This window comes from Rhodnius prolixus, unplaced genomic scaffold (assembly GCF_049639745.1).
Source record: "Rhodnius prolixus isolate KJV_2025 unplaced genomic scaffold, Rpr scaffold_8, whole genome shotgun sequence".
In the NCBI taxonomy this organism is placed as follows: Eukaryota; Metazoa; Arthropoda; class Insecta; order Hemiptera; family Reduviidae; genus Rhodnius; species Rhodnius prolixus.
Window position 1 is genome coordinate 31,036,992 of NW_027411593.1, and position 14,250 is coordinate 31,051,241.

A 14,250-nucleotide genomic window follows, 5' to 3' on the forward strand; every position below is an offset into this window, starting at 1 on the left:
TCTACAAAAGACATCCAAATGAAAGGGATGGCTAAATCACATTTCTATGGAGAAGTTACATGTTTTCTGAAACGTTAAACCAGAAAAGGAAATAACATGAATAGGAAAGTAAGAGATGCTGTAAATAAATTTGGTCTATTTCATCGCGGATGGACTGATTTCATTTCAGTAGTCTGAAAGTATCTGCATGTTTTGTAGAACGAGGGACGTTTAATTTCAGCTAATCAAGCTCCGCTCATCTATCTCAAATCTTGAAAGCAGATAAATTTATTTCACTATTTAAAATTTTACTGCAAACTCTAATCAACCCCTGAAACTGTTACCAATATTCAACTATCATAAACGAACTTCTCTAAATAATAAAAAGCTATAAAATTTCAAAAATATGAAATTTCTATTTTTTAGTTATTGAACAAATTGCAGGGATTCATTTAAAACTTTGATCAGTAGCGTAGCTAAAATCCTCGGGCAAATTAATGTAGTTAGTCGCTAATCATGGGGCAACAGAAGTTTGGGTTTTTTTTTCGTTGTTTGAGGGTCGCCGCTGTAAATAGTAGCCACGGAGAATTTGTAAACTAGTTTGGGTAACGCAAGAAATTAAATTACATTTTGTATACTTCAGGTTTAGCTTTTCTGATACACCAGTGCAAATTAAGGAAAACAAGCACGTTTTAGTCCTATATTAGATTTGTTGTAGTAGTAAAAAGTGTAGTATTTTACATGTTACAGGAAGTTTGGCGCAATTTAAAAACTACCAACATTATTAAAAAGTAAATATCAAAAAATATTTTAACTTCTAGACACCATAGCAAAAATAAGAAGTACATTTTCTAAATTTAAGAACAAAAAACTAAAAATACCTTTCATTTGAAAATCATCTTTAACATTTAATAAATTTGTTAATAGATCAATCTGATCATTATTTGTTTTACAAACTTAGTACTTCTTCAAAAATGTTTCTTATAATTCTTATATCGAGGGCAATTCAAAAAGTTGTGAACCAATGTTTCTTGATCATTAAACAATTAGTCCTTGTATCGATACTACATTTTTCCCGATCTAAATAGATTCTTATCACTTCATATTTGACTATCTAAGTTGCGCAATTAGTCTTTATTGTCTAATTTTAGATCTGATGATTATATAATAAGGAGTGGTATCTATCGTCATTAAATGACGAAAGTAAGGATTGTATTTAGAATTGAAGGCCCTCTCAAAATACTGATATCTTAGATGATTTGCCCATCTTCCTAATATATCTTACCTGTGTTGACGCCTTAGTTCTACTCTTGAAAAATCAGTCATGTACTCATAGCTGAGATAGGAAAACCAAGGTTTCTAAATTACCTTGGAATAATTATAGATTTGAAATAAACCAATAAATAGCCAATTTATCCGCAGACTTCGTAAGCACTTTCAACAACCAGATTAGAATACTCTCCAGATCATAAAACGAAATTCTTTGCATTTTGATTCTAATAATATTAACTGGTTGGTGTATTTTAGGGAAGAAAAGTGAATTCTTAAAAAAAGGGATTTGCAACTACTCTGGGATATTTAAATAACCCAAAAACCAATGTCCTGAACCTTACAGCAATTTAACAGCTGTAATGGACTCAAATAGTTTAATTTTAGAAGCCTATATATCCTAATATTTCAGAATCTTAACCACGAACATTATTGCTTTCACAGTTTTCTATTTAAAAGATGGTCACTAGAAACAGAAATCTTGAAAAAAGAGTTATTAATACTGAATAAATCTTTTAAAAGGACTTCCATTTAATCTTTTATAAAAGATTGTGAAAAAGAAAACAGCATTGATTGCAGAATTTATAGACATATAAAAATTTCATTTCTTTAATAAATTTCAACAATGATTTTACGATTAGCCTAGAAAGTTAGAAGCAATGAAATGTACTTTGAACATAAACTTTAAAGTTTATTTTAAAGAATTTAAATAATCATATCTTTTTCTAAAATTTTTTTGTTCATCCGATGCTGAGTAAAAGGACTAATAACTGCTGAAGTTAGCTGTGAGCACTCTGACAGTACCTGTTAATTCGTTGGCTACTTTACTTACAAAACAACATTCTTAAGAACATTGCTGGAAGATGTCGTCAAAGATTTCAGTAATTGGAGAAAGATTTAGGCTCATACATGAAACATTCGATGATGGATGCTGTAATCAAGTTTCACAAGTAATTCTCAAAGCCACTTAGCACGAACAAAGATCTAAAGCAAAGTCTTGCTTGCCTTCTCTTAAATTTGGAACTCGAATTTGCAATCAAGCGAAAATCAAGCTCATAGACTAGTCGGACTGACGTGAATATAACAACCTAGTTGTTGGCGATTGGTGACAACGACCTAGATCAGGTAAATCATTTAAAAGATGCGGTCTGTTATATTGTCTTTGAGAAAGATCTGCGTAGAAATAGGTGAGGTCTTCAGGTGAATGAAGACTAATGAAGTGGCTGCATGTTGGAAGGTGAAGAGGAGTAGACGGAAATGACCCTTTGAGTAGAACAAATGATGAATTTATTTGTCTAGGCCCTCATCAAGTGCCAGGCATTAAAAAAACGAACTCATTTCACATAATCAACATGGAAACGCTATAATTTAAATTACAAACTTTATTTTATGTACTCAATGTGGCTAAAGCAATAAAATTAAATCCAAATCGATAATTTAAATAAAATACTGAGCTATTTTTAGGTTTTTATCCAATTGTAAATGACGCCCTTTAAGGTTTTTGTACGTGTTCCTATAAAACCTTTTTACGGGACACAGAAAGCTGGGATATGTTCAGTGAAGCAAGTCTCCTGATCCTTATCCCTTAGGGAACTTCAAAGAGGACCTTCTTTCGTATTCATATCTCACATTCAGTTCGTGACGCTAATTTTGAATAGTAACTTTCTTAGTTATAATAAAATAATAATAAAATGTAGTTTTTTTTATTTTGGTTTAGTTTTCTGATATTTTTTTAAGAATAATGTAAATTAAGTTTTGGGACCTAACGCTTCATTTACTTTCTGAGATTAGGATGTTATTTCTCAAACCACTGATGTACTTTTTTCCCCTTAAATTAGTGATTTTAATCTGTAGAGTTTTATCATCTAGATCTAAATTTAATATCCCATTCTAAAATAAGTACTCATTAAAATGTGTCCGTCCTCTGAATTAATTTAAAGACAAGGCTGTTTCTAAAATTAATTATTGCTTTAAGTATACTTCTTTAATAGGTATTGAAATAATAGCGAAGTGAAAATCCAGATTTTTTAAATGGAGAATTTCTTCTCTGGAGAAAATTTTGGATTCATTTAATTGGAAGCCAGAGCATCCATGGATCTGCATTACTAACCCGAGGTTGGTTAGGTAGAGAGCTGTCTGAAATGTGCCTGTGGTTTCTAAATCCATTTATGTGCACATTAACTGGGTAAGTATCCTGTAGCAGGTTTTTCAAAATCCTTGAAGAAGTATCTACAATTTTCTTGGTTGCGGACACTAGCTGCCTTTCCATTTTATAACTAATCAAAAAATTAATAAATTCTCAAAATTTTAGAGTCGCAGATTAAAAAGAATTATAGTGAAACGTGCTGAATAGTTTGCTATTTTGATGGTTATTTTATTCAGAACAAACAGAAAGAGACCGAGAAAACGATAATTATAAATTTAGAAGTCTTCAAACTGTTCAGATTAATTTAGTAGGGAAAGTTTGACTTTTAGCCAATTTGAATTTTCAATCATTCTTAACATTTAGCTACAAAAATCCTTCACGCTTAGTCGCACAGATGTTGAGCAACACTTTACGCGAAAAGATTCCATTGACAAACACAGAACGGAAATATGAAGATCATTTAAAAAAACCTGAAGATTATTGGTATAAGGCTTCCTTCCCATTAAAAGAGGATAGCAACATGCCAGAAAAATCTATCGATTTAGAGGCCAGCCGACATTAAATTCAAATCAATAAATAATAATAGTGAATACCAACTAACTAATGAATAGGTAACGGCTGACTAGCAAAATCTTCACGCCACTACGTTCCTGCGAAGAACTTGCCAATACTTGAATGTGTAAATAAGACCATATTTTTCGTGTTCGAAAATTCAAGTAGTTAAAACTGAATAGTTTGTGATAGAGGCCGTCCATTAATCACATCACTGAGGGTATGCCAGGGCTGGCCAACAAGGTCTTCATGGTGTTTTAATGAGGAGAGGTGAACCTAGGTATTAATTGTCCCGAAATATTTCTCTATCACTCTCGTTGTAATTTAGAGATGATTGTTGCATTTTTTGAGGCTATTGTTCAATGAATTTTTAAGTACTGAGCTGATGTTCAAAATGCTTGATTCCATAAACAATGTTTTTAAATATTTATTTATGTACTTATCTTTCATTTCTCCTTTATTATAAAGTTTGTCTGTCATCATTAAATGACAGAATTTTTCATTCTTTGATAAAATAGTGAAATTATTTTTTAATTTAATTCCAATCTTTAAATATCGCTTTTTCTTCTTCTTTTCCTCTTTCAGATTGGCCTGACCAATTTGAATAAAAGTATTACATAAAATAGAATTAGATTTTAGACAATTTATCCATTATTTAATGGTAAAGGTTACTTTACTGAGGGATGGATCAAGTTGAATGACTGCAGTGTTACGTGGAAGGAAAGGGTGAAACAAAGTCATTTGTTTTATTGACGTATTATGCATAATTTACGAAATCGGAAACACAAATATATAACTCCATTGGAAAAAACTAATAATTCCGCAGAATATTAATTTGGAGCTTGCTACAAAGAAAGAAGTTTAATTGAAGGACTTCCAAACTCTCTCAACTACTTCTTCAGATCAGAATCTTAATGAAGGTTGAGCCTATGACATCTACAAAGTTGCATTAGTACTAATTAAAAAGATAGAATTCCGGCTCTGTTCAACAACCTCTGATGTCTAGAAGCAGAACAACTGGAAGTGTTAACGTAAATCTTGCAAATATGAAACTTGCTGCTGGGTTTCTAAGAGGAGCGTTTCTAAGTTACTTATTATGAATAACACAACGAGGACCACACGCTGCTTCATTTAAAGCAGCAGTCTATTAGATTTAAAATACATTAGGAGAAACATTAGAACATGTTACTGGGTAACCAAGAAATAAGATAATCAGGTTTTATTTTCTATAGACCCCGCTCACAGTAAAAAGAGGGTAATGCCTATTTATTTAGGCAGGCTTTATGTACAACTACCAAATTATGTGTAGTGGACAAACACACTTTACTAAAAATTCCTTTGATTAACCATAAAATAAAAATCCAAGTCCTAGACCGGGAATCGAACCCAGTACCACAATACATCTTAACTTTGCGACTCTTGCCCAGCCTCAAATATTACTAATGTGCGCTAAGATACTAAGATGTCACAACAATGGGATTAGACTTTGTGAAAGGGAGAACAATGATTAGACAGATGATAGTTTTATACTGTTGCAAGCGATTTATAGACTAAGACTGAACTGACTTAAGGTAAACTTTGAAATCCCAGCCGCCAGCTCATCTGCAGGCGTGGGAGTGACAGCTAAGTTACTTTCTTGATTAATGGATCCAAATTGGAGGATGTGAGGACAGAGAGAGAGAGAACTCATGGGTTCTCTTATTTTCTTACGATAGTAAGTTTTCTGCAAATTATTACTTCCCTTGCTGTTACATTTGAATGTTTTCTACCTTGCCTACTATAATTTTTGTAGCAAATTGAAGCTGATCGTTACTTACCATCAAAAATTCTCTTATAAGAAAAAGTATATAAGGATATAAGTATTTCTTGACACAGAGAAATACACTTTAAATTGTAGTTCTGTTGTGAAATATTTTTATAATCAAAGATTTCACAGCTGATGCTTCCCATATACTAAATGATAAAAGTAGGTTGCAATCGTATATTATTTACATCGTATATGAAACTAAAATACATTTGGTAGCATTTATGTAAAATATCATAGACGTAAGCATTCATACTTCTTTGTGTGACAGTTATGAGTTATTCAAATATGCTGATAAAAGATAGATTTTTTCTTACTAAAAATATTAATGCGATAAAATAATGTCCTCTCATCCAAAATTGTTCTCAAAATGTTGCAGTAACGACTTGTTTAAACAGTACGAACTTTATTTTTATTTAAAACGTGAAGTAAAATAACCTTTTTATGATGCATGATTCAAGTTTATATTAATAAATTCAGATGCTCCTTATTCAGATTGCTTCGAGAGGAACGAATATTACGACCTGGAGATTACACAGAAGAGCCCAGAGTATGATAGAGAAAGAAAGATAGATGGGAGATGGCTGCCAACAATGTTTTTCTGACAGGTAAGATAGTGCTAAACACTTTAATCTTTTCTTTTTTGCTTCTGTCATTTCACATAATACCAACTTCTAGCGCTACGTGAGCTATCGTAAATAATACAACAGCTCTCTTACTCTCCACTATACTATTTATTGGCATAATTCAGTTTAGTAATAAATGTCAAGATGTAAGCTAAATTCTAAATGATATGTGAGAAATTATAAAAGAAAACTGCTTTGACAACATCAAGATTGGAAAACTTTTCAGCCTTTAATAATTTAAAGTTAGAAAGAAATACTGTAATGTTAGCATATAACATTTTCTTAAATTATTTACTGCACTGAAAATCGTTGAAAAAATATTACATTAAATAATAGATGAGAGGAGGACAATGTTCAGTAAAGTTTTGTGTGTCTAACTTAACCAAACCCTTCTGCTATTCGATCAACAATGGACTAATCTGTACTTATCTTAGGAACAGTAAACTGAGTTGGTAAAACGAAATGTGTGCGTCAAACCAACTGAGATTGGACAAGCTGGTTGGAGTGGCCGGACTTATCAATCACTACGGTAATGTCTTTCTTTGAAAATTCAGTTTATGGCTCATTTTCTTCAATAATTAGTTTGCAAAGAAAAGTTATTTGAATCTTTGCTGTCAGATCCAAACTTCCATGCATACCTCTCACCAATCTCCGCCTCTCAGATCTCTGACGGCCACTAGCTCTATCATGTTCTAAACCTCCTACCTATCTTGATGGTTCGCCTCTCCTTTTTTGAATGGTGAACCATACATAGATACACATAAGGAAAATCATTTGCTATACAGTGAAGTCATCTATTAAATGAGTCTTTCAAAATTTAAATATTTTTGGTTTGCCTTTTTTTGTTTTTTTTAATAATTTTTTTTAATTTAAAGAGTTTTTCCTGCTTTAAGACGAGCGTTGAAATCGATTCATTTTCTTCTGACTTCCGATTAAAACAAGATCTTTCCTAGAAAAAGCTTTTTCATTTCAATTTCTAAACCATTAGGGTGAAATACCTACAGCCTATTTTTGTGGGTGATTTGACGTTTTTAAATTGAAGGACACCCTTTAACTTCGTTTTGAAAACAATAAAAGAAAATTAGATTACAAGTTGATTTAAATAGAAGAACGAAATGAAACTCCTTTGCACATTCCCATTTATTGCTTTTAACATGATTACAGATCCTAGAAAATTTAATCATCTGAGAAAATACTCATTAATATACAATGAGAAGTTGATTTATTTATACACACATTTGAATTTAATTTTCTTGAAAATTAAAGCGAGAAATAAGTAATGTAATAATGTTTACAAAACCGCACCTATTAAAGGAATTAAATATGATAAACTGCAGTATGCAAATTAGAGAGTTTAGCAAGTCAAGTATGAGGTATCCTGGGCAAGTAGGTCTTAACCCTCTTCTCAACGGCACCCTCAACCGCTGCCAACCTTTCTCTTTAGCTCTGAGGAAGGATAAAACGTCATTTACATTTCCTACATGTGTGTATATTGAGAAACAGCATCCACGGCGAGCACTAAGATAGTTTAACCTAACTTACAAAGAACTTTCTCTTTAGACCGCAATCTCATGAATATGTATGCTCTTTGCACTCTGGAATTAGTAACAATATTTATTTCTAAAAATGTTTAAAAAATCTAACTAATTTCAATTCAACAAACAATATCTTCTGGTGAAAAAGATACTGATTCCAAGTGAAATTTTCTGTTTAAGTACTACAAAATAACAAGACTATTAGCAGAGTATTGCCTGTTTTCTAAGATGAAAAAATTTGGTTAAACCTGAAATATCAAAACATAAAGTGGCTAACGGAAATAAAAGAAATCGGTCTTATAACATTCAAACAGCCACTTACTGAAATTCCCCTAATGTTCTAGATCCTTTAAAGAATTTCCTTTAAAGTCACAATTGTTATTAAATATACGCATCATTGTTTTGTGTTATAAATAGAGAAATCTTAAAACTTAAAAACAAATAAAACTCTTTGACACGATTAACATTGAAACGACCCAATAAATTCAAAATAATTTTTAGCTTTTATAAAGTTAAAACTAGGAAATTAAAAAATCATACATGAGATGATGTGAAGAGATGGGTAATCTTAGGTTGATACATTTCGTCAATTTAACGCAAGAAAATTTGTATTGATGGATTGTCAAAGGAACGGCCGCTAGAAGTATTCAAGAAGGGGTAGCTTGGATTTTGTACTTTGCTTATATTACTCATCAATTTTCATTTATAAATATTGGCGAATAAATGAAGTCACTAAACTCACTAAAATGTTGACAAAAATTCATGAGACATAATTAGGGTAAAACTCATATGTCACAGATTTTAGGAATTTAAAATCTATGTAATTAATAATTTATATAAATCATGTACAATATTTAGAAAAGATATTGCGTAAAATTGTATAATATTAAAAGGAAAAGCTCGCATTTTAGCTAAGTGAAATTCAACTAAGATTTCTGATGGTATCTTTCTACAATGTTTAGATATTTTATTACCACAGAAACACATGTAGTATGTAAATCTATACCAAAAGCTAAATCCGCATTCCTCACACTTTGCGAGACGCAAAGTTTGCCTTTTCTAGGAGAACCATCGTTTCTTAAATTAGTTGCCATCTCAAACCAATACCAACCCCCGCTATTATCCTGATTACACTGTTCTTTACACGATTGTGATTGTGTAAAATTTGTTTTTGAAAAATGTAGTTCTTTTTGTTTAGTCCATAATGGCGGATTTATATTTATCTGCATACCCATCGTAATCTGTTTACAGCAGTATGCAGTCAATCTCTATTGTAAAAATGCAAACAATAGAAAATACAAGTTACATTCACCATGAATGCATTAAAAGATAAATAACGTTGCGTTATTTATAGCAGACTATTCCACTTGTGATGTTTGCCGAAATAGACAGAGTCCAATAGTAATATCTTCATACCTTCTACAGAATGTATTACATTCTACAGTGTGAATATATTCATCAATAGCTTACGATTGTAAAGCATTGACGTACATCTAAGTCAACAGCTTACATTCATTTACTATAATTGTTATATGTATATTCTTCAAAATGTTCTTTTTTTCATTAATTGAAGAATTTATGTTTATATTATGGAAAATTCCCACAATAAAATAATAAAACAGTTATTTTACGTTGAGGAGTAATATCTTTGACCAAGGGTAAGGTAAAGTATTCTTTTTCAGGAATAAGGGAACCTATACACAAATATGTTGGGAAAGAAGGCCTGAATTTTCCTGAATTTTAAAAATGAATTTTCTAACTAAATGTTAAAAATGAAACACTATAATTTAGAGTTATAAAATCTGACTTTATATGTTTCATTTCATTTAAAAAGATCTGGAATAACGTAAACACATATCACATGATACTACAGTTGAAAGAAGCCTGAATTTCCTTAGAACTGCTGCTTCAGCTGCTGAATGTTTTAGATATTACAGTTTATACAAGTATTATGTAAAAACATTTGGGAAATGAACCAATATCTTCCTGCAGAATAAAAATATCTATATAAATTTAATATTATGTTCTAATCTAACCAAGAAGACACAGATGTGAATTAGCATTCAAAGTGTCACATGGGTGGCTTTTTAGATTAAAGGAAATAAAAGTAAATTTGGTAAAGAGATGAGGGGAAAAATTTCTTTTAACCAACCAAACGACTGGGACTTATTTAATTTAAAAATATCACGTTTCTAAATTTAAAAATATAGTTAGACTTTATTTTCTTTTTGTTTTTATCTTTTATAATTTTTTTTTTATTCTGTAAAGTATAAAAGCAGAAAGGTTTAATAATACAGAGAAGTATATTGTAGTGAAAAACGACTAGCTTCATTTGGTTTTATCTTTAAAAAAAAAAAAGTCCTCTCTCCTCTAACTGAATGTATTTGCAATGGAAATAGGGTTTTCTTTAGCTAAATTGTAATATGTGTATCTTTGCATTAATTTACAATAGCTTTTCTAATCAATTCTACCCACTTTCTCTTTTTGCATCTTTTATAATTAATTTGTTATCTTAGTACTCAGATAACACTCAAAAAATGAGCTATAAAAATAGAATTTCTTTTTAATTGTTAATCTAAGAAAAGTTAATGATTTTTGCAATCTATTTAATAATGGTTTTTTGTGCATATTTTTGAAATAATAACTTACATTAAATCTGTAATGCTGGATTATACTATATTTAGATATAAGCAGTCATATTGTGTTTTAAAACTTATTTTTAAACCGTCCCATATGGAGATGGTTTACTTTAATGAATAAACGTTCTGTCATTAAGCATAGATTTTTTAATTTCTGGTTCAGAACAGTTTTATTCTGTAATTAAAATAATTAATATTATGGTTTACCACAAACCTCGGTAAAATGGAACATCTATTTTAAATATCTTTATGAAATAAACGAGTTACACGGTTTGCCTTAACATTAGAGTGAACCATGGACAGAGATTTTTTGGGAAAAAGGGCTTGAGGAGAGAACATCTCTGGGAAACAATAATAATAAAAGGCGCTGATGACGACAGCAGTTGAAGAGCCCAAAATAAACTAATAAATAATGATAAAGTTAAGAAGTGAATTTAAAACTAGAAGTTCTGTTTTCTTGAAGTACGTTAACTTATAAAGTAATGCTTATTTGTCAGATTATATTTGTAGTGGAACTATGTTAAGTACAATCAAACATTATTCTGTAAAGAAGCACAGTAGAATGTAAAATTTTATTGTAAATATATTATGTATATTTATTATTATTGCGTATAGTGCATTTATGTACATTGTATTATGTATATTATATGGTAAACTGAAATATTGTTCTGTGATGGAAGATAAAGTAGAATAAAATATGATTTGCTAGGCACATGTACTTTTAAGGTAAAAAGAGCTTAGTTTAAGAAGACTTAACTACTGTGAAAGTCCATTCAGCATGGCACAGAAGCTGGAACATTTAACCATGGAGGATTCACGATCAAGGAAAATGCCATAGTGAAACCTTAAACTGTTGTTGACCTATAGCATTGTATTGTAGAAGAGCATTGTAGAAAGTTAAACTGTGGCTGACACTTGCGCAGGGTTTAAATTAAGTTGAAGTTTTGTAATAACCGGAAAGTGTCAAGTTTAGCTGTTCGCCATTTTTCAAAATATTGCTTCTTTCGTAACATAATATTGTACGCATAGTGAGAGAAAATGTATTATTAAAGAAGTTTAGAGAGAAACATTAGCTTCACTACTTCTTAAAAATCACAACATTTGCTTTTCTTCTTATTTCTGGTCATTTTCAAGAAATTTAAATTTAAATATTGAACTAAATAAATATATACTTTTTAATTCATCATATAAATATATTGTAATGAAATGAAAAGTCTCAGATTACTATTTTGTGGATATCAATTCCAATCTTGGTGGAAGATAAATCTAAATTAAAATTAGAAAGAAAAATCAACTCTCACAGGCAAACTAAAATAAATCAAATAAGAATTCAGATCACATTAGTGTTTTTTTTGTTTTTAGTGAGAACTAAAATTAGAAAATTCTCTAGGGAAATGTCTGAGTTGTTCTTGAAATGAAGAAGAGAAAACCTATTAAACAGTAAGAGAGTAGATTGTGTATGCTGGCGGGCTGCCTTATTGGATCTAAGTTTAATAGCCTACTATGAGATCAGACTCCAAGGATTTATTATCCTCAGGCTGTGACACACTAGAGACAAACTACTAGACTGCAATAACCATAATGTAAACTACAAACCTCAAATTTACTACAGTTCTACTCTCTCACTTCAATATACTTTATGTAAATAATAAGATTTCTATCACTATTTGCTATGTAAACGTGTCGCTATATTGAGTGAAATAACTTAAGAAGATCATAGTGAGCTCAAAGTAAAAAAATGATCGATTTTATGCAGCTAAATTTCTGAATTTATTTAAAATCTATTATGGCACGGACTTTCTTAAAACCTCACGCATTGCATTATATTTTATTTATTTACGTTTCTAGCTGAAAGATGTTTCTTCAGACTATTTCTATCTAATCCTCTAAAATTGAATTACGATTTGTACATTGACAACCGATATTTTTACTGGAACATAAACCAAGATTTGGTTTCATATCCTTAACTAAAGAATTTATAAGTAGTTATTATAAAAATAGTTACTCGCTTTCTCTATAATTTCTTCTTTTTTTCCTATAAAATATTGGATTAATTGTACCAGATGCTGATCCAGGTCATATTGCTCATTTGCATAAATCTCTCAAAATTTGCCTGAAGTTTTCTTCTTTTTGAGATTAATAACAATTTTTGGGTATTAAGTGTCCTCATTCTTATTACTAAATAATTTGAATTATTTATTGTATTGCTACAGATTTCTAGCTTGCTACTCTTATACTTGCCTTCTCCAAACTAGAATTATATAAAAGAATACTCATACTAGACAGCAAAGAAAAAATGAAATTTACAAGAATAAACAGTGCATACCCTGAACTGGAGAAGATCTAAATTGTCTATTAATAATATGGATTACTTTTAAAGTCGGAAGGCGATCCTAATTGGGTTCAAGGTTGAATTGTACTTTAAAGAAGCAATTATTTGGGGCACAATTAAGCTGAGTGGGTTCCTTGAGGAACCTACACGATTTATATGTACTGCAATTGTATTATATAAAAAATAAATTAATTAAAATTACTGTTACATAAGTTTAATTCGATAAATTGACGTAATTATAAGCGGGAAACTGACCAGGATAGATAACAGTTCTGTACCTAAAAGTTAGTTGGCATTCTTTTATATTTTTCAACAAAATCAACCAGTGAGTCAAAGGTTGGTTTCAGCAAATGCAAATCGAACAGCTTGCGCTTTCTAGCAGCTGCTGCGCGTATTAATTTTTTCTCATTGCACCCTCCATAATACTTTTGATTATAGAATGGCTGAGCTCACTTCCTTTATAAGGAAATAGAAAGAAAGAAAGGTCCACACCAGAAGAACATAATTAAAAAGGGTAAATTGTAAGTAAAGGATCACAACTAGGAACTGAAAAGCTTTTGCAGCTGCTAAATCTGGTACAACGATTAAAGAAAGACGATGCCCATTAATGGCTGCAGTTCCCAAGAAGAAGAATAAATTGATTTACGAACTTTTACGTTGTTTAAAATCAGAAAATATAACGTTGAAAAAAAAAAAATTAAGCATTTTCTATCTGTTGCTTTTTATCTTGTGCAATGCTTCATGCTTACATCAAGTCTTGGTCTCTCTTATTATCTGAACATGAAATACTCTTCGCTTAAATACTAAGTATAGAAGAGCCTCTGAGTGGAATTTCCTTTAAAGCTAGCTGCTTATTCTCTGATTCGGCACTTCTTTCTATCATGACGGAGGCGACTACGCTGTTACTAAAATTTAAAGACCAATCAAAATGATAAAGCAAAAATTGCCAACAGGTGTACAAGATAACAGTAAGAGAGCAATAAAAAAGTAGACACCCGTTCTTCTGCAGGACAACAAGATTGTCCAGCAATATCGCCTAGTACATATTTTGATAGGCCACCGTTCCAGTTACTAAAAGTATCGTTTGCATTTAAATCTAACTTACCCAAACTAACAAATCGCATTCAGGACACGTGCTGGTTGGAGTTTATCTACTTGTAAAATACAGTGTTAGTCTCTGTTTTATTGCCACTAACTATCAACTACAATTAGAACATAACAGGTTTTGCTCAACAAAGAAGAACTGAATAGGTAAATTTATAGTTCTGATAACGGGTTGTTCTCTACTTACAAGAAAAAAAAATGTATGCATTTTTAAACGGTACTGCTTAATTACAGCATAAATGTAATAAGTTTAATGTTAGATAG

At 30.8% G+C, this 14,250-nt stretch overlaps 1 protein-coding gene and 1 long non-coding RNA gene across 5 annotated transcripts in view; one reads left to right on the forward strand and one right to left on the reverse strand.

The window, feature by feature from the left end:
* The window catches only part of Syt4 (Synaptotagmin 4), a 163,412-nt gene that overhangs the window by 58,838 nt on the left and 90,324 nt on the right, over nucleotides 1-14,250 (reverse strand). The gene's annotated exons all lie outside the window — the stretch shown is intronic.
* On the forward strand, nucleotides 5,901-13,568 carry LOC141451157 (uncharacterized). 2 transcript variants are annotated; one of them, XR_012456559.1, is made up of 3 exons: nucleotides 5,901-6,147; nucleotides 6,246-6,358; nucleotides 13,321-13,568. It is a non-coding gene; the product is annotated as an uncharacterized lncRNA (long non-coding RNA). The 2 variants fall into 2 exon arrangements; XR_012456558.1 differs by lacking the exon at nucleotides 13,321-13,568 and adding an exon at nucleotides 6,811-7,157.